Source organism: Gallus gallus, chromosome 3, assembly GCF_016699485.2.
Source record: "Gallus gallus isolate bGalGal1 chromosome 3, bGalGal1.mat.broiler.GRCg7b, whole genome shotgun sequence".
Taxonomy (NCBI): domain Eukaryota; kingdom Metazoa; phylum Chordata; class Aves; order Galliformes; family Phasianidae; genus Gallus; species Gallus gallus.
This window is the reverse complement of record NC_052534.1, coordinates 72,439,353-72,467,068: the sequence shown is the minus strand read 5'-3', so window position 1 is coordinate 72,467,068 and position 27,716 is coordinate 72,439,353. Positions and strand designations below refer to the sequence as shown.

Here is a 27,716-nt window from a genome sequence, read left to right as displayed (position 1 = left end):
TCTCACTGTAATGTTCCGTGTTGCTAGGGTGAATAGTTAAAAGTAAAACGTAGCTTCATTGAAATAATCCTTGATGAGTGGTTATATTTTGGATTAGAAAGTGATCAAATCATAGAATCACAGAATCACCAATTTTGGAAAACCTACAAGATCATCCAGTCCAAATGTCCACCTATCACCAGTCATTCTCACTAAACCATGTCTCTCAACAGAACATCTAAACATTCCTTGAACACCTCCAGGGTCCATGACTACAGCATCTCTCTGGGTAACACATTCCTGTGCCTGACCACTGTTTTGGAAAAGTGGTATTTCCTATTGTCCAGCCTGAATCTCCCCTGGCAGAACTTGAGGCCATTCCCTCTAATCCTATCACTAGTTACATGAGCAAAAAGGCCAACCCCCAGCTCACTGCAACCCCTTCAGGTAGTTGTAGAGAGTGATAAGGTCTTTCCTGAGCGTCCTCTTCTCCAGACTGAACAATCCCAGCTCCCTCAGCTACTCCTCCTAAGGCCTGTGCTCCAGACCCCTCACCAGCTTTGTTGCCCTTCTCTGGGCGTGGTCCAGGGCCTCCATGTCTTTCTTGCAGTGAGGGGCCCAAAACTGAACACAGTACTGGAGGCAAGGCCTCACCAGTTCTGAATACAGAGGGAGAATTACATCCCTGCTCCTGCTAGCAACACTGTTTCTGATACAAGCCAGGATGAATGCAGTGAATATGTGACTATATGCACATATTGCAGTGAATAGTTTGACTTTAAAGGTTCCAGGAACAAAAAATGCCCACCAGCCTCTGCCCATCTGTGTCCCAGGTCCATCTTCTTCTTGGCTATGCTTAATTTTTTTGTTAACACACTGTCTCCTACACTGTTTTATGAATAGATTCTCTTCTTTCCTAGGTCATGTAAGTTTTCACCCAGGAAAAACTTAGAACAACCTCTAGGTGCTCTTAATCATCTTAGGTGATGTCACGGAATTATCTCTAGATCTTTATGTGCCTGTGACAGGGGGACAGCAGGCCCACATGCCCACCATCCCAAAGAAGGAAAAGGGGGGGCAGAGGGGGGTGGTGGAAGGGGTACAAAGGGAACAAAGGGAACAAAGGGAACAAAGAGGGAAAGAAATAACAATAATAAGAAAAAAAACAGTGGTGGTGGCAATGATCTGAGGAGGAAAGTTAATTTACTAATTGTAATAGCAGAAATACAAGTTAACTGTGATTGAAGATAATAAACCAAATAAATGAGAGAGTGTTCAAAGCTGATGGCCTTACTCTAATACTGAAGGCGAGACAGCTAGGGAACACACACCACAGAGATGAACAGTAAAAGAAAAAGGAGCAGTCTTGTGACTTGCAAGCAGTTTTATCTTTCCTTCTGAACATAAAATGGAAACAGAGCAGTGAAAGTCTTCTAGGAGATGTAGTTCTTTTCTGGTAACCAGGTACCTGAAAGTATCAACAGTCCATGGAATTGGAGCATCAGCTCTTTAACTCCCAGTGAACTACATGATATTATGATGTGGAATACTGATAACAAAAATTATCCTGTGACAAGAATCTAGTCACAGTTTTTGTGAATCACACTCAATTTAACAGAATGAATCTTCAGCATCATATTGTATTTTGGGAAGGCAAGTAGAAGCAACAGTACATTTATACAGTGAGAGATATTAGTAGCCGAAGGACAGTGATGATATCTGTCTGCCTAAGTGGAAGCCAGGAGATCATTTCTGTAAACAAAAGTTTTGGACAGGATTCAAAACCATACCCAGAAAAAACTTGTTTATAAATCAAGCAGGAATACTGCAATAAATTCTCTACATTCTTGTTAATGATACTTCATAGATATCATTTGTGTGTTTGCCTGCATGCTTTTTCACCTCAATTTGCCAAAACTCAAAAAGACAGAGTAATGGGAAACCTGGCAAATTAGCCACAGTACGAAACACCTATCAAGGTTACAGTCTACTATTTCTAAACAGAAATTCAGTTCCTTATATTCAGATGTACCAAATACAAGTACTTAGGGGTACAAGAGGACCTTTGCAGGACAGATCTGTGTGCAGTTATTGTACCACAGGAGTGTTATCCAATTGGCAACACATGGCTAGAGTGGAAGGTCTAGGGATATTGGCTTTGCCTGAATCAACAAGCTTTTCTTGGCTTGTTAGAGAGAACATTTGTCCTGTATTTTCCATTTCAACATTTCTATAGACTTACATTGTTGCTCCTTTGGACTTACTGACAAATGTAACTGGCCTCCATTCCCTCTAATATTCAGTAGAGCAGGAAATATCTGCCAACAAAGTTCTCGATTAAAGGGAAATTTCTATTTGCAAGAATCATTAAAAAAAAAAACAACAAACAACCCACAAAACCAAATTAACAAAAAAAAAAAAGAACCCCTTAATGAACTGCTGGAACATCTGGAGTACCCCTGGTTCAGGGTAATTCCCACTCCATGTTACACATTCCTTCCCATAGCCTGCATTTTTCACCTGAGTTTTGACTGAAGCTCCTTGACGACAAGGCTAGACAGGAAAATTTCTATGGCACAGCCATACAAATATGCACAATGGCAAGAAAATATATCACATAAAATGATAGATTTGCTCAGTACAACCTAATCCAGTGTCTGAACAACCACACTGCATCCAAGCTAATAAACCCTACCTCTGTCCTGGATAACGTACTCATTTTATCATCTTGTGCCTTTGCTGCAAGTCTTTTACTGTCCTCTCTAGTAAGATATTCAAGACTGTAGATGCTCAACTTATTCACTGCAGATTCTTTTAGTGCTACCTGAACTACTGCTTTTTGCATAAGAGAGGCTGCATTATCATCACATTCCTCTGGCTGATGTGCATTAATGTTTACCAAGATCTTCAAACATATTTCCACATGCCTATAAAACACTCTTAAAGTTAAATGTTTTGAGCTGAGCTCTGTGCCAAGCTTTCCTCACAGCATCTCCTGTTCTCCTTTTTCATCTCTAGAAGATCTCAATCAAAACAATCTTTTCACAAAACAAAGCAAGTTAAAAAAAATATGCTTGTCCTGTAGTAAAGACACCTGAACCTTACCTTTGAGGTGTTCAGATTCTCCACTTGATTTTGGCTTAAGAACCTCACTCACAGCAAAAAGGGAAGCTTTCTTTCATGGAAATGTCTCCTGCTATTCCCATAAGGATCCACTCGATCCAGTTATATCTCTTCTGCAGTAAGGAATTGCACACACATTTCCTGAAAAGCAAATGTGTGGTCCATCCTGGGGCTGCAGGAGGAGAACGAAGGGTCATGACACTGTTGTTGAATTATCCATAGAGAACTGACTTCGGAATCTGCTTCTGCGATGCTGGATAATTTATACAGATTACAGTATATCTATGCTATACAGTGTGTTGCAGAGCATGTTGCCTACCTTGCAGAACAGCAGCATACCATCAGTGCCCAGAAGTCACATAATAGACGTGCCTCTTTTGTGCAGTGCTTGGTGAAATACACCTGCAATTGTTTTAGGATAGGTACACATTTCAATTCCTCAGCTGTAAAAAGGAAATAACTTTACCAATCTGACAAGGCCAGCTACAGATGAGGGCCCCCAGTTCTGTCTCTGGGAAGGCTTTCAGCATAGAGCTACCGAGCAGGCAGTGCCAAGAAGCCCAAACACAGAAGAGGGCTCGGTGCACAATCCACTCCACACAGGTAATGGGGAACAGCTTCCCTAGGAAAACTCCTCAGGTGCCATTTCATGTAAAGGCTACGCGTGTGCCAGCATATGCTGGATAGTGGCAGAAACAGATCTAGCTCCGGTATTTCCTCACTGGGATCAGAGATGAGCTATTAAAAACACAAATGAAATTACCCAGGATTAGCCGCTTTTAGTCTCGTTTAATATGTATATATATATTGAAAACAACCTAAATCCCCAAGGTTTATCTAAACAGGGATTTAGCAGGATTTCTGCCCAGCAGGGAGAGGTGACCACGGGCCCCTCCTGCCAGCCCCCACCAGATGGCACTGCTCCTGTCCTGCAGCTACTCGCCTATAATCCGTCCCCAGCAGCCGGCCTTGCTCACCCATCACTGTCCAGCGCCCAAACGAGCTTCCCTCACTGTTGAAGCCGGGTGGGTGCAGGCTGCGGGCTGGCTGCGCTTTAGAACGCTTCACCCTGCAAATGCAGTGTTAATCACTTTGCAGATTTCTTACAAGCTGCGGTCAGAGACAAACTCGGGAGGTGCACGACAGCCAGCAGCCTCACTCATTCTAAGGGACCCCCACTGCTTTCTGCAGAGCTGGTTTAGGAACTGTTTTTTTCCATTAGAATGCAAACCACGGGGCTGCTTGCTGCTGAGAAGGTATTCTAGCATAATTTTACATTATGATTTTGATTTTTTACATGCATCTTATTGGTCTTCATTACTTAACCTAAAGTTGCCTGGGATGACAAAACTGGTCAAGGACAGAAATTCAGCTGCAACACAGCCTACAATAGCAACTTAACACTTCCAGAACTATTAAAGAGAAATTGAGGCTAAACATGATTCCTGTTTCTCTTCCCTTTTGCTCAGATGCTGAAGCAGCCAGCTGCATTTCTGGTCCAGAAGCAGTTGCATTTCCTTGTGGCAGGGACAAGGGGCAGTGAGCACAAACTGGAACACAGTTCCATCTGAATGTGAAAAAGAACTTACTTTGAGGGTTGCAGAGCACTGGAACAGGCTGTCCAGAGAGTTGTGGATTCTCTTTCTCTGGAGGTATTCAAGACCTGCCTGGATGCTCTCCTGTGTAACCTACTGTAAGGAACCTGCTTTAGCAGGGGGTTGTATGATCTTCAGAGGTCCCTTCCTAACCCCACAATTCTGTGATTCTGTCACACTGGTATTTGTCTCCAGCCACCCAATCTAGGTTTACAAAGGAGCAGGCAAAATGATAAGGTCTGAGATATCAGGATAGACAGTACTTGCTGTCTGAGATATCAGGATAGGCTTCCTTTTGGGAGGCACAGAGAGGTTGCACAATCGCAGATCATGATTCAGAGAAGCCATTGGGCTGAGTAGGGAAGTGTCTAAATTATTCAAAAGAGAATATTGCTGGGAAGTCATAGCATTCACTTCCAGACAGTTGGAGGACAGGAAAGCCAGAGTTGTCTCCCACTGAGATCCAAAGCTGTGAAAGCTCTTTCAAGTTACTGAAGAACTTTACAGAGTATGTAAAGTCTACACAGTCCAGAGAGAAGGAAGTTTATGCATCACCACTCTTCTAGATGAGAGAGCTCGGCAGTGAGCACACTCACCAGGAATGTCTAGAAGCATCTGCTCTATCCAGGCTTGGTTATCGATTTAAATTTTCTCAAGTGAGCCTTCTGAGTGTTAGTAATTTGTACAAATCTGTCACTGATTTGTCAGGACACAGTGTTTCCAGAGCGAGTGCTGCTTCTGTAGGCATTCAAAGGGCAGGAGCATTGTTGGCCTCTCCCCACTCAAAACTGTACTATAAACATCCTGTAACTTTATAACCACTTCCAGCATGGCTGCACACAGGCAGAGCTGTTAATCAGTGTGTCGGCTGCAGTACCCAGAACGATTTGTTTTCACAGAAAAGTAAGCACAGAAAGCAAGGCATTTAGTTTATGCATTGATTTCATCAATAACACTATGATTTCTAAGGCTGTCCCTGATAAAAATCAGATCTCTCCCGAGGAGCAGCAGAGAAGTGAGTTTGCAGAGATGCTGCTGGACCCCCAGAGACCCAGGGGCGATGGAACTCCAAGGGACAGTGGGCTCCTTAGTGGGAGTGGAAGTGTCATGGTCTACTTCTGGTCAAAATAACTGAGAGCTCTTTTTGTGCCTTGGGCACTCTGGAAGTGGTGATTCATACATGTAGCCAGGTGACCAGGAAACCTACATGCTTCTTCTTCTTTGTGGCCAGAGGGGAATTTTAAAATTATATACAACAGAAACAGTCACAAATAACTATCAGTCTATTTCAGGAGGAGCTGCTAGGATGTAAAGCATTACTTTTACTCTATTGTAAGATAGGATAAAATAGAGATAGACCATCCTCAACAACATTCCTAGTGGCTACTAATGTGAATATAACTAATAACAGCTGATGAAAACTTCTGAAAGGCAAGGCTATGGTATAAGCAACCAAAGAAAGGCATAGTAATGGAAAAATAAATCCATTAAGAACTAACACAATGAGACAGGAAAAAAAATAGGTCTGTTGTAGCTGGCTTCAGCTTTATTGATCAGAATAATCTTTATAAGTACTAAATCAAAAGTATATGTATAATTCCTCTGAATATTGAATATTAAACATGTGCACAGCGTTCTAAATGTGACAAGCATAGTAAAAGAAAAGTGAAAGAGAGAAAATGAAATACAGGAAAATAACAGTAATGGATCAATTGGTATTAGCATCAGAACTTCCTTATATTAGAATTATGTTGCAGTTTAGTCATGGAAATACATTCAATCTAAAAAATTTTCACGTCAGGTATCAAAGGGAGTAATCTTTGGCAAAAAGAATTAGAAGGAAGTATCTAAAAAGCAAAGTACTTTACCCTTTTAACTATCCTTGCTATTTCATTTTATTGTCTGCTGCATTGTCAAAATAGTCACTGGGTGGAAAGTTAATTAATTGCAGTATCAATTTTCAATTCATTTTTCCCTAAAAATCACTGATGTATTTTCAGCACACCAAGTATTTACATCACTTAGATGACATACAGTAGAGCCTATGTAGAAGTCTGTCATTACAATCCAGTCTAGCTTAAATTATTTTAATTTGATAGAGACATTTTGTGTTACCACAAATATTTCCTTATCTTGTTAACTGGAGACAATAAGTTTGTGTGTGTGCATTTATTTCTTACTTGTCTTACAAACTCATTCATAAGCAAAGGTACTTCCTTCCTTCCCTCTATGAATCTAAGAAAAGCAAGTCCTTCATTTTTTTTAAAGACCTGTACACAACAGAAATAGGATAAAATAGGACAAAATAAGACAAAATCTTAAAGAGGATTGGTTACCTCATCTAACAGCCATGCTCACAGTTACAAACTCAATTCCCAGTAACCCTGGTGTCATGAAAAGTCAGGAGAGATGCTTAGCACCCATACAGTTTAGAAGAACTGCCTTGTTTGCTCACTCATGCATAGAAGATCTCAGTCAGATCTCACTACACGTAAGTATGGCTAGTAAGGTCACTTGCACAGCTCTTCTGCAATTACATAGCACACAAAGAAGCCCAAAGGCCAACAAGACAACTAAACAAGGCTACTTCTAATCCATTAGGTTACAGTCACTCTTCTACTTTGCTCAAATGAATCCATAAACAAATACCTCCTACAGAAGTTACAGATGAGCCACTCACACAGTGTGCAGCAGACTCCTAGCAGTAATGTGCGCACCCATCCTGACACAGTAACACTTAGCTCACAAAGCAGCTCCCTGCTGTCCTACCCATCAGGTTTGTGCCAAACAAACCTTCAGAAGTTCATTCTCCAGTGAACTCAAAAACCTGTTTTGGCAGATCACGAAAGAGAGGTGGCTGCTCTGATGGATTTAATAGAAAGCCAGAGCAAGTGGGTTTTACATTCTTTGCATCAGTCATCAGAAATGACCAGAAACTCACCTTTTAGCATGAAGAAGCAGAAACACATATCATTTGCCATCATCCTTTATAAATTGAAAACTCACTAAAGAAAGCTGTTGAAAGAATGGTCTATTAGAGTTGGTTGAGTTTTCCCTCAAAGCACAGGACTCTGTTGTTCACAGGCCTCACTGGTCGGCCATGATACTTCTGCCGAAGCCTCTTCATAGAGCCTCTTATTTATATCCAGCCAACTCTCATTAATTTTAGCATTGAATTAATCATAAACATATTGCTACTTCCTTGTAAATTGTAAGTATTCAATATGACACACTTTTGCTATCTCAACATTTCTGGGGCTGAAAGCCAGCTCTTCTTAAACAGAGTTGTTTAGTGCTCCTACGTATTGACAGACAGCTTGACAGAGAAGCATATCACCCCAACATCACAGCATTTCAGGACATTTCCAGCTATCCAGGTTTACCACATGACATTACATAAAAGAGTAATATTACCATGTCTCTCTTATTTCTCTATCAGATGCTTTGTGAGCCAGTAATTCATCACAGACACCAGTATGAATTAACATTACCAATAAGTAATATTTACTATCTCTAATGCCAAAATGGAGTAGAAAACCATCCTGAGCTAGGAGCTCCAGCTTTGGAGATAATGTGGTTTTAACCTCCTGCCTGAAGGTAAGGTGTTGCTAATATGGACCAGGAACCCATCTCCTCTTCAGGATCAAACTCTTATTGACAGTTTATCAACACATCTAAACTCTGTTTGTGTGTTCTGTTTGCAAAGGAAAAAGTACAGTTTGAGGCTGTCCTCAAAAACTGCAGACTTGTGGCCATGTCATGAGGACTAGTGAAGGTCCAGAGAACTTCTGCTCCAGGTGTGTAAGTACTGGCCAACTGGCCTTCATTTGTTCATGTGTTTTTATGGATCATCGGGAGTAAATACTCACAAAGCAGTTTATCCTCTAGAATGGGAGGGAGAATGCTTTATTAGAACCATTGTAAGAGAGATAATGGAGACTTTACTAACAACAATACATCAAGCTGCATGATGCAGTTGACAAGCTGCCAGAAAAGGATGCCACCCAAGAGGGGCCTTGACAGGCTGGAGATACAGACTGATACAAACCTCATAAAGTTCAACAAAGCCAAGTGCAAGGTGTTGCACCTTGCTCAGGGCAATCCCAAGCACAAATACAGGCTGGTCAGAGAACAGATAGAGAGCAGTCCTGAGGAGGAGGTTTTTGTTGATGAGAAGCTCAACATATGAGACAGCTTATCTTTGTTAATGACCAAGGCTATGGGAGACAATATACTCCCAGCAAACTGTGGACAATACCAAATCAAAGGTGGAAGTTAATATGAGTTATTGCTGAGTTGCAGTTTAGACAGTCAGATGGCTCTAATAAAGCTAAAGAGTTTGAGTCTTCTACTAAAAACTGAAGTGTGAACTTCAGTCATGCCTCCAAGATGAAAAAAAAAAAGACATAAAACATGGTAACAGATGCACCCTAGCTCAAATAACTGAAAAGGTTCAAATTTCTTCTACCCAATGATAATGCTGTCATATTCTCTTTGATAATATTCATGACACTACTGTAATTAGCACTTATGTGTAACATCTTGACTCCAGTCATTTCAACAGTTTTCAATTATGGTGATGAAACTTCGCAAATTAAACACAGTTATGTTACATTATCTTCTAACAAATACATTCTTCATAGCCACCCACCGAGGTGTGTACAAAAAGCTGCACTAGGACAAAGAGAACTCCACTGGAAGGCTTCTCTATTCACCACATGCTTGGAGTGTAAGTTACCTTTTACAAGCCTGGCTAAAAAGAGTACAAAAGTTTAAATTACATTTAGTATAAAGCCGTTGGCTAGAAGTTACATTACTGCACAGATCTGGTGAGGCATTTGAGGAGTTTAGTGGTTTACTCTTGGGTTTTACACTTCTGTGCAGCACAAATATTTAGCTGATAATTTAGAAGTGTCAGTGGAGTTTGCAATTATATACTGGCTGTGTATCATGCCCACAGATAAACCAACACGCTTCATAAAAAAAGATTTATTTTCTTTATAGATTTATTTTACTTTGAAATTATGATATTGCTAACACATTCCAATTTGTTGCAAAAGATTTTTTCTAATCCTCCTCCTCAGAGGAATGTTTCCTAATGCATCTCAAAAGCTTTTGGAGAAAAAAGAACATATAGTATTCATCTTTTCTAAACAGATCTTGTAAGCAGGATTTTAGGGGAGGATTTTCATGACTGGCTTACCACACTGAATGCACTTAACACGTCTGAAATAAACAACTAAGTGAATCAGATACATGCTGCAATTCGTCAGCTATGGATTAAGACAGTGGTATACAGAGGCAGCAATTAGTGTCCCTGACCAACCTTCACTCGCACTTGCTGTGGCACTGAGTAGACCTTTGCACAGTGAGACAGCACCACTTGTGTGGTGGAACAAAAGATTTCTTCCAATTCAGAGGGCTGAAGCTTGCTATGCTTGGCTGAGAGTAGGAAGGAAGCCCAAGATCTGGAAAGGGCTGCATGAGTGCAGGAGTGTGGTCACTGGAAAGGAGAACGCTGGAAACAGGAAACAGCTCCCTCCCTCCACACCAGGAGAAATATAGCAGAATGGAATAAATAGGCTAAGGGAGAAAGGATGGACAAAAACGTTTCAGAAATAGGAATGAGACAGAGACTTGCACACCAAGCTCAAGAGGCAAACTGGAAAAAAAATCATTAACAGCATGCAATCATAATTTCATTTAATTTACACATTATTTTAATAAAAATAAATAAATAAAACTTGTCTCTGCTTCCTATCAAAACTCCCACAAATCCATCTCAAAGGAGAAAATATACTGAGAAAAAAGAGAGGAGGGAGGGGAGGGGAAGAAGCCACACCCAACAGAAGCAGTCAGTGATCCTCAGCTACACCTACATCCTCAGATGTCTTCCCATTAATGCTACTCAACAAGTACCTCAACATCTACCTTAGTGTTAGCTCTTTTATTCTGTTCCTCCAACTCAGGTTTGCTTTTTCTTTTTCCTTTTTGAAAAGTGACAATAGCCACCAAAGTAGCACAGAAATCCAAGTACAAAGGGACACTACATAAGGAGTGTCCAACCCAGCAGAAGATATATACAGAATACTTGTGCAGTGCAGTCAAATTCTGTAATTTGCAATATCTCAAAAAGCTCAGATAAAGTGTAAAATAATTTGCAATGTTTTTAATTAGTTTTTAAAATCTCTTTTCCATACTTTGAGAACTCACTAAGAATTGCAACCATTTCCATCAAACCAGACATGAGTGCACTAGTTTCACAAAAATAAGGCCATTTATCCCACCTGTTTTATGGTTTTGTTGCCCTCTTTTTAAAAACGTTTTAATGAAAATACTAAAACAACAACAACAACTTTTGTTATTTATGTACATTCAACATATATACGGCCTAAGGTGACTCCTCACCACTCACCACGAAGCAGGCTAGGCAGAAGGTTGGACAACCATGCTCTACATGCCAGGTCTTAGATAGCTTCTTCATGAGTTTATATAATTTTAATAGCTACTGAGGGAGGGGTAGGGGGAAAAGCTGTCAGGGTAGATGCCCATTTAAGCTCTTCTTTTCCACCCCATTTGTTGATTCAGGATTTACCAGAATTGTAGGTGAAAGGGGATGGAAGAATTACTTATTTTGGCCAGCGAGAACAAACCAAACACTGTCATAGCACTGATGGCACCGGGGTACCATTCTAACTCTTTAGTAACTGTTAGAACTTGTTAGTAAATCTTTAAAGAATAAATGGTGGCTACTGTATATGTTCCTAAAATGAAAATACAAGAACTAGGATTGTTTTCCATAAAGAGCATTCCCCCAGATATCAACAAGAATTAAATTAATTATAATATCCTGATAATATTTATTTTCACTTCAAGGTACAGGGGTATGTTTAGTTCGCTTTCTATGTATCCAATTTTTGTCTGGAAGTTGCATGAGAGCTTTGATGGACAAGGCTTGAAGTTTGAAGACACTATTAGTGCTCTTTCCAAACATCCACCTTTTTGCTTGTTACTGCAGCTAAGCTGCAGGCATCCTGGGCAGCACAGAGAGATTTATTCTTAGAGACATCATTGTGGTCTGGGAGCACTGGTGATTTTGCTGGAGGAAGTACCAGCACTGATCATAGCCATCTTCCTCTCAAACAGCAGTATTCATCAGAACCTGTGCCCCAAGTACAGGTTAAGACAGGAAAGCATTGACAAATCAAATCAGTCGATGTTTTACAGCAGCCTGCTAAGGGGCAGGATTAATCATTTCCTCCTGTAACTTGTTCTAAATATGTCTCAGAGGTAGCAGCCTCCCAGCATAGATATTTAGTTAGGTCAGTCTGGGGCTGATTCTCTCACAAGTAGCATTGAGAAAGGAAGGAAGGAGTACATGACCCTCAACCAGATGTGCACAAAACACAGGTGTTGAGCAATAGCTTCCTTGAGGTCAGCCCAACTGCCCTCTGCTTTCTGCCAGACAGCCTGACTCTGACCTGGATTAATCATCATGTGTATGCTTTTGGTCATATACAGCAAATGTGATCGTGCTAGCAGCTGTCTTATGATTTATTATTATTTTTTTTATAAGTGGCATTAGACATTTCATGCTGATGCAGTAGTTCCAAATTTATTTAAACCTTTTTTTCCCATATATATGTGCAAAGCTTGTAAGGTGCCATTCAGTTCAGATGTATGTTTATGCAGCAGTTTTAACCCCATTTTGTAGATCCCTAATTTCTAAACCAAGCCATGAAAACTGCTTCTGTGCTGACTTAATCTACAGTCCCTCCTCTACAAAATGCTTACATGCATACATACATGCACATGCATAATGTACAGAAACTGCATTTCCAAGAGCTCCTGCAGCAAAGCTAACTCAGCCAACATCATTTAAAATCATACTGGCATTCTTAAGTAATAAAAATTGGCTTAACATCAATAAAGCTGAAGCTATGCCAGGTGTTGTCAGATAATATTGACATTTCTGTAGTTTATTTCTGCCTATATACAAGGGTCAGCTTCTCTTTCATCTTCACATCACCCTGAATGGTAACTCGAGTATGTTCAGTTGTTTGTATTCCAACATATTTAGTGTACCCTTTCAGACAATGATTCAGCAAGGCAATGTAACCTTCCAGATTTATTTGATCTGTGTATTTGAAGCAAATAGTTAAGCTGCCTGTCTCAGAAGGAAAATAAAGCACTTGAACCCTTGCCTTGGTCCTAATTTAGAGTTATGTTTGCATGTTTGTTTTAGCATCTTCTGGGAACATTCTGTCTCCTCGGGAGTTATTCTATCAACACAGAAACACAGTTTGACTGAAGGTTTTTTTCATAGGCTTTGTCACCTTAATTTGCTCTTAAATATGCAAAATGCAAGGATATAAATTACGTTTGGCATTGTAAATGCATATGGCCAGAAATAGAAAATCTCTGCAACTGTTTTGCTGCCATTATGTGCAAGTACAGCATTTGGCCACTGAATTGAATGACAGATTGAGGTTTTAAGACAAGCTGAAAGAACTCCACTTCACACCTTCTTAATATTTTTCTCTAAACCACCTAACACCTGTGAGACATAATAACCAAGTGCAAGCTCACATTATTATGAACTTACGCTTTTTATATTTTTGAATGTTAATTGTGCCTCATGGAAGTCCATGCTATTTAACCTCTTTAAATTACTGCTACAGGAAGGCAAAGGGGGCAGTTATTTCTGTTTTGACAGACTGACCAATGGGCAGAGAATCAACTCTGAGTTTTTCATTTGCATCATAGTCGTACTGGAGTACTCCGTGGCATGCAAGGATTTCCTTATTGATATTATGGAACCAGCAAGTGTCTGCCAGAACTGGCCCAGAGAAGCATTGTTCTGCACACCCTAACAAGTTTTTCACACTGAAGTATCACATAAAACCTCACTGTAGGGCAATTCATTGTACATACACGTGGGAGAAAATAAGTATTTACCAAAGGTTCAAACAAGAATCTGCTTGTGACAAGCAAGCTGGGATAGAAGTGCGAGGGTGTTAACAGAAGGATGGGAAAAGCTACAGAGTACATCTATTTTGGAACACAATGGCATGCTCTTGGATGTCATCCTCAGGGTAATCTCAGCAATAGTCTGTCAATATCAGGTGCTTGCTTTGCAGCTATGCCGCCCTCAGAGACTGATTCATAGCAGCCCAGCACACAGGTAGCATATTTACACTACTGAACCAACACTAGCATAATTTTAATCACTTTTTGTTTCCTCATTGCTGAACAACAGATACTGCTCTTTTCAATTTAATGTTAATTCTGAAGTAATAAAAAAATAAATGAATAGAAAGAAGTTAAGCACCTCTATTGAGCTGTAAGAACCAGCTTAAGCAAGCTCAGCACACAGTGTCTTCCATTCAGGCACTGAATGAAGAATACTCACGTATGAGAGAATGGTAAATTGGGATACAACAGGAAGCTGGAGTATTTCCCAACACATTTCCTCTGTGACAAAGCACAGCTGGCTGTCACCCAGTGGTACTTTGGCTTATGCCAAGTTCCAAAAACATCACAAAACTGATAGAGTATCACATACCAAGCACCAGGTGACAGCAGATAGCAGCAACAATGCTTGCCCATGGGAGAAAAACAGCTAAAGTAGCAGCTGCTACTGAGGAGAGGAAAAGTTCTGCAACATACACAGCTCTTTCAAAGATATCAAGACAAAAATGTAGCAGGAACATGTAGAAGGATCAGGACTTGACCATCCCCCAGAATACAGTGTACTTTATGACTGTGTGAACCAAAACAGTAGTACAAAACAATTTTGTAAGTGCATGTGTATTAAGAAGATTTTTAAAAACAAAGAAGTTTTTAAAAAGAGAAATTTTTCTCCATTTTAAAATAGTGAAATTCTGTGGGCAGAAGTTTGTTGACATACTGAAATTGCAAACGATTTTGAACCAGCACATGCCTTTAAAGATGACTTACTACAAAATAAGCTTGTATTCCCTTACTAGATAAAATAACCTGGGTGAAAGATCCATGCTTGTTCACATATTTACTCTCTTGGTAGAAATAAGCTAGTCACACTTCTCTTATCTTTGTAGGCCTGCAAGCTGTAACAGCTGACAGAACCAGCTGTTCTCCTTTCCTCTCTTCTCATAGGTTTTTCCTGGCAGAGCACCTAATTAAGCTTTGCTTGAATGCAGCTTATGTGGTATTGAGTAAACAACTCCATGCATTTACTAAAGTGAACAAAAAATCCCCTTGTTTGGTTGGATTGTACTGCTCAAATCACAGCTTGGAGCCTTCACTGTATCCCATATAAAATCACACAGAAATAAATGCCCAAGGCCTGATGGATGATACAAAACACTAACAAGTGTATAAACTTAGCCAAGATAAAGGAATTTATTGGAAAGCTGGATTTTCCATGACCACAAGCATTTGCTAAAGAAAAGGCTGGACTACCCCGTCACCAAAAAAATTTTAAAATCTCTTGGGATTACCAGACAGTAAGACCAATGTCTCTCTCATTAAGCCAGCAGCTCAGATGTCTGGGAAGAAAAGTAGAAAATCTCCAAAGCAGAAAATGGAAGATGTTTTTTTTACTGGAATCTACCTGTTTCTTGCCAATGCAGTGAAAAAAGCTTTGTTTAGAACCAGTGGAACCAACTCATTTAGACATCTGGCATTCTCCTCAGGAAGAAAAGAAGAAAGATTAAGTGGAGAAAAAACAAAACATTCTGGAAATGCAGTGGTGTATTCATCATAAAACCTGTGGTCTCCATCCCATTCGAAGTCTGATATAACATAGGCTTTTCTGGAATTCAGTGAAACAACATAAGGCAAAATAACAAAACAGGTAATGGTAACAATAGGAAAATAGAAACAGCTGAAAATGGTGCCTGAAAATTTTAAAACAGCTTAATATACCCAACAAGAAAATGTGCAAGACTGGCATGAGCAAGTTTAAGAGCTACAAAGCCAACTGATGTTCAGTTTATACTTAAAGTAATGAAAACCAATTTGAAACCACTTACTCAAGGAGCTGTACCTTTTAACCTACAATTACATTTCTCCTTATTTAAGCACAGGAGTTTTATAACAAAGCTTCTAAATAAAGAAGCACCAAAGTGCAATTAAAAAAATGTTGTATTTTAAACACAACTGAGCTAAAATGAAAAAGAATTCTTCATGTCTGTTTGTGTATGAGAACATTTGTTCCTGCCAGTAAGTGTTTTCCTGGTTTCTTAACTGGACTGAAATTGTAAAGTTGGATAATATAACTTCAGTACTTTTGTTTCCAAACTATCCACATGCTTTTATCTTGGGCAATGAAATGAGGCTTTTGCTGTCACAGCCCTCTTACAAAAAGGCCTCAGTAGAATATAAAATCTCATTTCTGTCAAGCAACTCATTTTGTACCTAATTTGGCTCTGCTGAACAAATGAACACTCTTTCAGATCTTATGAGCTTCCTCAAAAGTTCAGATAAATCAAAGGATAGTTCAGTTCTGTTGCACCAAATGCAGTAGACTATACTAAATGCATTCAATTAAATATGTTCATCCTCAAACCAGGACAACAGATCTTCCACAACAGATAGAGATCTGCTATTCCTGCCCTATGTCTTTTCTCACTCTCAACTTAATTGCTACCAGTTGTTCTTAAGCTTCCTATGGCCTTCTATAATTGACCATCTCTCATTTCTCCTGAAGCTTCTTGCAGTGCTCTCGAAGTGATATATGACCCAATTTCTAAGCAAGTGTTAACAAACTTGAGAGCTAACATATTTCAACTCACGTGAAAGATTCAGTCCTTCACCAAACTGGGTTAATTTCTGAGACTGGCTGTACAGCCAGCAGAAATCTTATCCATATGATAGCTTGTAAAATCTGCTTGCTGGTCCATTGGTTTGAGAGTTCAGTGTTGTGACTGGATGTTTAGCAGCTGAGTCTAATTTTGGAGTTCTACCTCCCCACACTTTGGCTTTTTTTTTTCCTTGGGAAATGAAGACAAATGATAAGTGCATGACCTCTGCCAGGTGTGTTTTCCTGTAGTCACATGATTTACAAGTTGCCACACTGTGGAAGATAGGATTCAAACATCTAATTCTATTGTAATTTCCAGTTACCTTTCCACTGGTACACAGATGTATCATAGCAAAGACTTGAAATGTCTCTTCAAATCTCTCTAACCACAGAGCTCTTCTGTAGCAGGTCTTTCACTTCTTGAGAGCATACCAATCCATCTTCCTTCTTTCTCCTTTTCAGATTAAGAGATCTATCTATAGCTAATGATGTTAAACAAGTTGTGAATATTAAAATAGTTTATGTTACAGATCAATTGCTAAATACAGAGAGCATCAGAGGCTATGTTTAAAGAGCATGAAAGACATGTTGAGCAGTTTATGTTGCCTTCCCCCTTCCTGCTTGGGCCTTTTGTTCTTACTGCCTCCCTATTGCTGGCTCTGCAGTGACCCACATCCTGATTGAGTTTTCAGAGAGGCTTATTTCCAGCTAGATCATCAAAATAACCTGCCTCCATCTATCATATAGCAGCATGAGAGAGGCATTTAAGTAGGAAATCTGTATTAATAAAATTAAAAAACAATTAATAAAATTGTTTCTAGAGCAGCATTCCACATGCATCTTAGTTACTGTCTTATCTTTTGTGGCGTATTTTCTGGAGACTAAATCAACAGGCAAGTGTTCTACCTTACAGCACACTGTTGACTGCAGGGATGAGAGCAGGTTTGGGTAACAGGCAATGCGGACTGCAGATGTGCAGGTAATTGGCAATTGTTTTTAAACAAAGAAAGTTGTTATGAAAGAAAGAAGTTACCGTTGTTATTTCAAAGAGCAAATCTGAAAGAAAAGCTTTGTAAAATAACCATATTAAAGATAAAATGAAGTCCAAAATTGTAAGCTGTGCCAGTTTTAAACAGTTGCTTGTTCAGGTGAAAACATGAAAAGCAGATCTTTCTGTCTGGCCAGGGGAGGGAAGAAGTGCAGGTAGGGAATATACAACATTTTACATGTTTGTAACTAACTGAAAACCCCACAAATGTGTCTCAGCTTTAGATACTGGATGTTTATCTCAGCCCTATACCAGCCATATCATAGAAGATACCCACCTGAAATCACTGCAAGAAAAAGAAATAAAATAAAAAGACCATTTATAGTAAACTTCAGTACCTCTCACTTGTATTAATCCTTTGAGAAAAAGGGCTAGCACAACATAAAACAGATCCAGGACAGAATGATCCAAGTGGACAGACCCATGTTAGGCTTACTTCTGTATTCCTCTTATCCTAGATGTTGCCATGGTTCCTGACAAAGTTTATAATCAGCTCATTTTTAACTTACATTCTTAAAAACAGTTCCCTCTGCACAGAGCTACTGTTGATTGCACATGGGAAGGAAGGTAAGGAGAGATCTCTGATCTCAGTTGATTGCTCCCTAAACCTTTGGTTATAGGCCCTTCACGGAGAAACCGAAAGCAATCAAAGTTTTACCAAACTTGTTACTTTCCTACTCATGTTTCTCAACAACAAAAAAAGATCCACTTATTTGCAACATATTATTTGTGAATTCACAAATTTGCATGTGCAGTGTTAAAGAGAAATTATTATAAGTGCAGAATGCCCAAGAGATTTACTAGGACTTTGAGCAGGTCCGTCTACATCCACAAAAAATAACAAAAGAGAATGAAATTTCCAGGGGGAAAAGGCAAACTGCAGTTAGCTCTGACAGAAGACCTTTCAATATCCCTTTTCTGACCCTCCTTTCCAAGGTATTTTAAATATTTATATATTTAGGGAGTATGGCCAATGCCAAAGAGTCCAAAATTGTTAACACCTGTCATAAGATTAAAACAATAATGTCAAGAAAAATATCTTTTTTGTTGCTACTGTAGCTGTTGTTAGTACTCATCTTTCAAAGTTTCCAGGTATTTGGTTCAGACTGGGAGCACGCTACTCTACAGCATAGAAAAAACAGAGAGATGCCTTATCTTTTGTAAAAACAAATACATACATAAATAAATTTCCACTGAACCATCCAAAGACCTTGTTATTAAGAAAATATCGGCTTCACAAGCCAGGCAAGAAAATGAAGAGCAGTGACAGCGTGTAGCAAAAGGCAACCTTTTGGTACTTACATATTTTTTGTGGTCCTCTGAGTACCAGAGCAACTCCTCTGAAATTGTACAAGTCTTTCAGCTGGTTTACTCTATGCTTAAAGATGAACAACACTTATTAGGATGGCACTTTCTATAGGGTCAGCCAGTTTCAGAGTGCTGAAGAGCAGTTCAGTACCCAGGCTGAGTGGTCTCACTAAAAGCATTCTGGAATCCCACTGCACAAAGGCTCTGTGCCCCTGTAGGGTGGTTACCTGGGTGTGTGCTAGGCATTGCATCTAATCCTCACAGCTGAAGAGGTCTCCCTCCAGATCCAGGCAGGCTCATTGTTCTCAGTCTTCCTGAACTGACAAATCTCCCAGGGACATAGTAGGAGAGCTTGCTGGAATAACTAACAAAGGTGCCAAACATTACTATAGCAACAGGGGAAAAAGAGAAGAACAGTACATATCCAAGCTATATTTTCTGTTTCTTTTATTGTTCATACTCAATCTTTATGCAACTATACTGCAGTCCTTTGGTATTATAAGCCTTTATATTTATTACAAATAAAGTAAAACAATATTACTCAACATAATTGCATTTCCTTCCCTGGAGATTCCCACTGCACGTTCACTGACAGGCTAGCTTCCTTTCTGTGTCAACACAGAAAATTAAAGCTTTCTGGCCTAAAGTGAACTGAAGAAGAATAGGAAGCAGCATGACAGAATGTATAATGAAAGCATTCTTTGAATGAAAATCATGTCACTTCTTCCTTTTTTTGATTGTTTCATTTATTATTATTATTATTATTATTATTATTATTTTACTGTAACTTTCACAGCATTGAAAGGGCATAAGAGAGACATAAACTCTGAATTTTCTTGTTTTCTAGCTTTGACACCTATTTCCCTGGTAGATGTTTCAAGGAGCATAGGATACAGATGACTGCTTCAAGTGGTTGAAATGGTTTTAAACTGGAAGAGGGAAGATTTCGACTAGATATTAGAAAGAAATTCTTTACCGTGAGGGTGGTGAGAAACTGAAACAGGTTGCCCAGAGAGGTTGTGGATGCCTCCTCCCTGGAAGCATTCAAGGCCAGGCTGGATTTGGGCTTTGGGTCTGGCTAGCAACCTGGCAGGGCAACCTGGTCTAGAGGGAAGTGTCCCTGCCTATAACAGGGGGTTGGATCTAGATGATCTTAAAGATCCCTTCCAACCCAAACCATTCTATGATTCTATGTTTCTAAGTACATAACAGTTTGCATATGATCAATTCCCAATAAAATTTTGCTTTATTTTCTCTTTTTTTTCCTGTATTGTGTTTGATAAAGACAATTTAGTATGTGAAAGAGAGTGTCAAGGAGTACTCCAGTACCCCAAACTCCAAAACTGCCCAGGTCTAGGGACAGACCCCCAGGATTTCCCCTCTGTGTGAGAGTTTTCTCCAGTATATATTTTAGCACTGGATTCTACTCAGTGTTCTGGAGATTCCTTCTAGATTCATAATACTCTGGTGAACTAAGCCACATAATCCAGAAATGAAGTCCAAAACTTTCCAGTAATATGAGATCAGTGCTTCCTTTGTTCTGATGGACTTTGGAGCTCAGGAGAAGATACTGATGTAAGATCCACATGAATCCTTTACAATGGCTCCTTTGTGTATTTAAAACCTTCTGAGGCTTTTAATGTTTTTTTAATAGAGAACATTTTTGTGGAGGTAAATATATTTATCTCAGATTGGCTTTGATGAAATAATTGCCATTTTTTATCATACATTTTATCTGAGTTTAACAATTTTCAGGCAGTTCAGCCCATATATATTTTCTAAATGGATTTGTAAAACATATTTAGAATGAATAATCCTGTAATCTTGTGTTTGGAGTTATCAGCACTTGATCCACTGTACAGAAAAGGTTTCTTTGTGTTTAAGGTGAGCCTTTCAGAATTATTCTTAATAGAGTCATACCACACCTAATATGTCTCAGATTTTCTTGTCAAGAGTCTTGTTAAGCAGTCAAAAGCAATAAAGATTTTGCTCTTCCTAATTGTTCATTCTTTAATAATAATAAATGACAAGTAAGTATAAATATTTATTAAACATAGATACTTTTATAATTAGTATCAGTTGACTAAAGTACAATCTGGAATATTCCTACCAGTTTCAAGATAATTTAAAAAAATCTTGGCAGCTGTAACTGGGTCATAAAAACTGAGACACCTTGACTGTCTCAGAAAAACTTATGAAGTTTTCTCGTTTAAATGCATTTGTGCAGTATATATTATGACAAAGATAAAGCACATAGCACTAAGAATAATGACTATGCTATTGTCTAGAAGAAGCTAAGCCTGCTTTCAAAGTCAAACAGCTCCTGAATGATCTGCATTTCTGTGAGTAGGCTTACATTATAGAATCACAGAATTATAGAATCACCAATGTTGGAAAAGACCTCCAAGATCATTTAGTCTAACAGTGCATCTACTTCCAATATTTCCTCACTAAACCATATTCCTAAGTACCACATCTGAATGTTTCTTGAACACCTCCACAGATGGTGACTCTATCACCTCCCTGGGCAGCCTGTTCTAGCACCTGACCACTCTTTCAGAGAACAAATTTTTCCTTATATCCAACCTAAACCTCCCCTGGCGCAACATGAGGCCATTCCCTCTAGTGCTCTTCTCCTGTGCAGGAGAAGAGGCCGACCCCCACCTCGCCACAACCTCCTGTCAGGGAGTTGTAGAGAGTGACAGAGCCTCTTCTGAGCCTCCTCTTCTCCAGACCAAACAATCCCAGTTCCCTCAGTAGCTCCTTATAAGACTTGTGCTCCAGACTACTCACCAGTTTATAAAACATGGAAAATATCTATTAAGTAAATACAGCGTAATGAGCAAGAGAGAAAATTTATAAGTAAACATGAGAGTAACTGGCTGAAACAATAACAAAATGCTCCATGAGCAGAGAAATAGGAGAGGTCTGGAAACATGAATTTATACTGTGGCTCTTCTCTCTGTCCTGCTTCTCAACCCAGCTCGTCCACACGCACTTACAATACACCCACTGGGAGAGAGAAATCAGTGACTATGACTCATCTGGAGCTGGGTCTGTGCAGACAGGCCAACCTGTTATTTGCCTTATTAACCAGGAGGTTGCTATGAAAGAGAATTATAATGACTGAGTTGTGCCTACCTCAGAAGGGTCATAAATTTCTCCTTTATCCTGATATTTATTTCCGTTAGACTGGTAGGAACATAAATATCCTTGAGTACACTGCCCTTTTCTCTGGTTAAATTTAGTCAGCGTAAAAAAATAACTGGGAGAAAGGAATTAGCAAAAGGATCAATGGGAAGAATTATGTAACAGTCTCCAAAGAATCATAGAATGACCTGGGTTGAAAAGGACCACAGTGATCATCTAGTTTCAAACCTCCTGCTGTGTGCAGGGTTTCCAGTCACTAGACTAGGCTGCCCAGAGCCACATCCAGCCTGGCCTTGATTACCTGCAGGGATGGGGCATCCACAACCCCTCCTTGGGCAACCTGTTCCAGTGCGTCACCGCCCCCTGTGAGAAAAACTTCCTCCTAATATCTAACTTATACCTCATCTGTCTTAGTTTAAAACTATTCCCCGCTGTCCTGTCACTATCCACCCTCGTAAACAGCCATTCCCCCTCCTGTTTATATGCTCCCTTCTAGTATTGGAATGCCACAATGAGGTTTCCCCAGAGCCTTCTCTTTTCTTGTTTTAGGAACGTAGACCTAAACAAATTCAAGTTAAAACATTTATACTCATTTTTTATTATTAAATGCACTAACTGCTCCCAAAATCATCAATGTGAAATGTTCACTAATTTCCAAAATGAACCAGTTTTTCACAGCTCACAACACAGGCCCTGATGTACAGTGAATGCTGAGCCCGCTGCAAGCCCCACCGGATTCAGTGGGGCTGAGCCTTCCTGGACAGAGACGTGGGGCTGCCTACCCACCCTGCTTCTGTACCAATAGTCACTCAATAAAAGTTGCCTCAGTAGCTCAGCACCTCAGGAAATGCAAGTTGTGTCCTATGGAGGACGTAGTTTATGTAGGTGGTAACTCCAGAAGATACCTCCACCATGGGAGATGACTAAAAATACATTTAGCAATTACTGCAGTAAATTTTCAGATGCCAGGCTCCAAACCTTCTTTTTATATGTTTTTAATTAGTTTTGTGATGTGTGCTTGATTAGTGTTTCTCCAATTCTGAGCACGTGGGGCAATATACAGGTAATAATTTTCTATACAGCTACCCGTCAATTTTCTGATCCAAGCATGCCAAGGGTTTTACAGAGGATGCAATTTATACCTATATTTATTCACTTTATCTCAGGCTTGTAAATTCACTGCACTGTGTATTTAATGGCCACTTTTCTTCATGTGAAAGTAACATAAGAAGGTGTTGTGTTTTATAATAAAATCAAAAATAGATAAAAATAAAGTACAAGGAAAAATATATATATTTCAGAAGTTAGAAATAATGTATTTCAAAATAAGAAATAATTCCAAAACATTCTCATGTAAGCCCAGCTTTATAGTTGTGAAAAGGGTAGCAAATGTTTAATTGCTAAAAAATAACCAATCAGTAAGACTTCTGAGTGCAGACTACAGCAAATTGGCCTGTAAATCTAAAACATAACAACTGCAACTCAGTCCATTTCTCTGATTTTATGTTTATTTATATATTTATTTGTATATTTTCTTACAGGTTCATCTCTTTCATATTTCCTGTCTGAGAAAGGATTCTCAGAGAAGTCCAGCACAAAAATAACGGGGAATGTTTTAAGGAGGACCAACAGGCTACAGACTTTCTGGGAAGTGGAAGGTGAAGCCACTGGAAGACTGTAGGATGACTGGACTGGAGGACTCTTTTGTGCAAGTAGATGGCACCCCTAAAGAAAGGCCTTACTTCTTTTAGTTCTGGTACTGGGTTGAACGTTAAATGCATTGGCACTGCAGGATGATTACCAAAGAATTTGAGAAGCAAAATGAATGGCAGTTCTTCCTCTCCCTAATTAAAAAAGATAGTTACAGCAATTTATTGTCAGGATTAATGCAGCATTAATCAAGCAGATGTGATCTATTAAACAGCTCTGGTTTTGCCAAAAGAAATTAATTCAGCACAACTGGATTTTATAAAATCTTCATTGCATCTAAACATCTGTGTCTAAGTATCTATAATTTTATGGCATTTTTTCCATTCCCTTTTCTAGATGTTTTATTACTAGAGGGTATTATAGGCTTTAACTGATTTATAAATATGCATTCCTTTATCTGTGTCCTCTACTCAGGACATAGATTTACTGTAAGGTTTTGCATAGATTGTCATGGCAATGATCCCACCCTCATCACTGACATGAAGAATCCAGAATGCTACATTTTTCATGGCACTGGACCTCCATCTAGTGAGAAGAATAGTGCATCCTTCTGGGGCATAACTCTGCACAGCACTTGTTTCCATGTTAAAAAATGCTTTCATAAGGGTAAACTGTGTGTAAGGTAATTCATACCTTTCATAAGGTAATTGTGTTTGCCAGGAGATATGGATATCTTTACGTAAAGTACATAAGACAGTGTCATTTTTTTTTATTGTGAAAAGCTTTATCTCAGTTCCAATTAAATGCTAGTGATTGTTCACAGATCTTATTAAAGGAAACACACCTTGAGACAGTCCTGCAGTGGTCAGACATAAGTACAGCTGACACTGTATTGCAGCATCATGCTCTGCTTTTTACCCAGCTCAGTCTTAAAAGAGTGAGTCTATAGGCTCCCCTCTGAGGTGGGGAGGTGTTATTATCCACATCACACCTCATACAAAAGAAACACATGTATCAAGGTCTGGATTTTAATGTTTTAGGGACTTCCAGTATTGTAGAGATAGGCATCTATGGAGCTTTTCTGGTGTTAAACACCTGACTCCTCCTAGGCACCGTGGCAGATGTCTGTCTTGTCCATTTTGTCAATTCAGAGCTATCCTGCTCTTCCATCCAGCAGGTCACAGATCAGCAGTGATAGCATCTGCTACACCGACATGCCAGAGATCCCAACAGGGCTTGCATCAAGGAAATCCTCAGAGCAGGTTTTTCACAGTGGAAAAAAAAACCCATCTTTGCAGAGGTCTGACTCAGTGTTTGCAAGTCGTGGAGTACCAGCATTATTTTTTAAGAGACGTAGGTATCGCCTATAAATATTATGGCAGATAATGTCTTCAAACATTTGCTTTAAAAGTAGTTAATAAAACCATATGACATTTTCAAAAAGGGTTTACAAGGGAATTTAAAGCATTTACATTGAAATAAATCCACTCCTACTTTTCAGAATCAAAATTTGCATTTCACTGCAGATTCTGTTTTAATGGCATTAGGTGAATTTTCGATTGGACAAATAAGTTTGTAAACTCCAGAACACTGCATATGGCTTTGGTCACTTCATCCTGAAAGCGACTGGAAAAAGTGCAGGAAAGGAAGTTGGAGCTGATGGAATATAGGAAACGGTTTCCTGAGAGCTTTGGAATAGATTCCTTGCCAAATTTCCCTCCAGCATTTCACTATGGTGAAGATTTGATTAAAACAGACACAACAGAGAGGGTACAAATGAGTGTCCTTTAAAACAGAAGGTGAATCAGAAACAATAATTTGTTGCATCCCATAACCCAGAATACAGAGGATGCTCTATTAAACTATTAAGCAGACCTTCCAAAGGCAATGCTTGTTCACACCAAAATGCCTGCTCACACAGTGTAGCTCACTTGGATTCATCTAGTGCGACTGAAGACAGATGTAGCTCCAACATGGGTGGTCTTTAACTTGCTGGTACCAACAACTGGGAGCACAAAGCAGGAAGAATTGCCCTGTGTATGTTCTTCGTTTTACACTTTTCATGAAAAATGACATTTTACCTTCTGGTGCTCAGGTTCTCAGCTTCAGCAGCGCCCCAGAGCTGGGATGCAGGCAGCAGGAAGTCAGTACATGCATGGGAGAAAAACTCTTCCAGAACATGTGACCAAAATGAGTGCGTATGGAAGCAATCACAACTTTAATTGTTGTTTCTGGAAGTTTGTAGGATCATATTTACTTCTTTGAAGTTTCGGAGATGTAATCCAAAGGTGAACTGAGATAGCTCTGTGAACTACGCTCCAGGTTCTTCCATCCAGAGTAATTTAAAATACATCTCCCTGCAGATCATACACATACATTGTGTACTGCTGTGACTAAAAATAATACAGTGAATGAAATTGCCAAAGTTGCATAATATTAATCAAAGCATTCTGCTTTATCTCTCATTTTCCATGTAGCATAGCTTATTTTCCTCTGGATTTGGCAATCCCGATGTTTTTCATTTTCAGATTAGTATCCAGGCCTCACCATGCCATTTCTCTGTGAGAACATGGGCCTTACCGTTTTCCAAAGTATCTTCCATCTCAAAAGCCTTAAGACAAACCAGCTGTATAGTCTGGTATTTCTGAAGGAAAATGTATAGCACAGTTACCAGGGATAGCAGAAGAATACCTGGAATAGGAGATGTTTTCCTGTACTGTTGCTAATTTCTGTTCTAGCCAGCATGAAACAATTCAGCCTAAAAGCCATTATGCTCACACCATACCCTCCATCCTTTATGTTCTTTCTAACATCTGTGACGGCTTTCTGAACATGACATTTGGCCTTTGCAGTGATGGTAAAATGGCAGCTGTGCTGCCCTTCATTCTCTTCACTTAAGGAGTAGAAGTACTCTGTGGAGTGCGTCATTCAAGGTAAAAATTGATTAAATTTGTGGTCAGTGTAGCCTTATTCTTAAAGAGAGAGGTGCTCTATTAACGACTAGTGATCTCCTTAGCGTGGGGTGAGGAAGGTTGTTCCCCATGGTGGTCAGCAGGCAAGAAGATTGCACAAGCTGGTTTCTATGTGAGCACAAGAAAGCTCCATGGCTTTTGAGGTCAACGCTATCAAATTTAGGTCTGGGACAGTGGAGGCAGGCAAAAGCCCTACAGAGTTCCAAAATGTAATTTGGGAATTGGACTGGCTCTATCCTGTGCAGAGCACTGTCTTTCAGCAGGGCTTTAGAGAGGGTTGACCAACCTTGCCACCTCCCTTAGATAAGTATAGCTGGACTTCCTCCACTGTGCCCTCAGCAGAACTCCTCTTGGTTTTAAAGTGGACTCATTTTATAACTTCTGAAAGTGCTTTTTCTGATAGTGGTTTTTCAGAGGAACGGTGTTCCTTCTGTCTTACCCCCTTATTTCTGATGTAGAAATAAAGTCCCATTGCAGTTCCTTAGCTCCTAGTTAGTATCAGTTTCCATTTTCATGACCAATATGGCAAGAAAATGCTGTAAAATCTTAGTTTCGGAGAAAAGCAAGCTGACATTCCTCCTCCTGACTCTCTAAGATACTCCCAGTTGTCCTGGAATTTAAGAACCTCTTGCAAACCTGTAGCAGCTCAGGAGCAAAACACACAGCACAAACAGGACAGCTCCATCCAGGTGTGTTCAATTCAGTCAGGTGTTACAATGTTAAATATTTATAAAACATGTAAAAGACAATATTTCAATAAGCAAAATAAAAGTGTATGATGTACATATCACTAAAATAGCTTCTTTAAATACTGAAGACATGGATTTGGACATAGGAATGCGTAATCAATGTCAGATGTGTCATTAAGAGCATATTAAATGTTTAATTTTCTCTATTAACTTCCTAGATGCTATGAAATCCACACAAGATTTAAGAAGCTTCCAATATTATTGTCAGACACAGACTTGACGATCTCACTCAAAATAAGAACACTGAAGTGGTATATTTCTGTCAGGCAAAAAAAGAAAAAAGGATTCTCTGTATCAGTGGGGCACTGTAATTGTAATTTGCACCTACCCTACTTCCTACCCTAATTTAAGATGTTA

General features: G+C 39.4%; 2 long non-coding RNA genes across 5 annotated transcripts; one reads left to right on the top strand and one right to left on the bottom strand.

The window, feature by feature from the left end:
- Positions 1-533: 533 nt before the first annotated feature.
- Positions 534-19,086, bottom strand: LOC121113164. 2 transcript variants are annotated; one of them, XR_005858406.1, is made up of 4 exons: positions 18,833-19,086; positions 3,422-3,504; positions 3,085-3,274; positions 534-1,731 (listed from the first exon to the last, which is right to left on the bottom strand). It is a non-coding gene; the product is annotated as an uncharacterized LOC121113164 (long non-coding RNA). The 2 variants fall into 2 exon arrangements; XR_005858405.1 differs by lacking the exon at positions 534-1,731 and adding an exon at positions 1,743-2,297.
- A 12-nt stretch (positions 19,087-19,098) lies between these two features.
- Positions 19,099-26,009, top strand: LOC101747614. Of its 3 annotated transcripts, none has more exons than XR_005858403.2 (4): positions 19,099-19,211; positions 23,530-23,646; positions 24,816-24,991; positions 25,734-26,009. It is a non-coding gene; the product is annotated as an uncharacterized LOC101747614 (long non-coding RNA). The 3 variants fall into 3 exon arrangements; XR_005858404.2 differs by having other exon boundaries at positions 24,813-24,991; XR_211986.5 differs by lacking the exons at positions 24,816-24,991; positions 25,734-26,009 and having other exon boundaries at positions 23,530-23,862.
- The last annotated feature ends 1,707 nt before the right edge of the window (positions 26,010-27,716 follow it).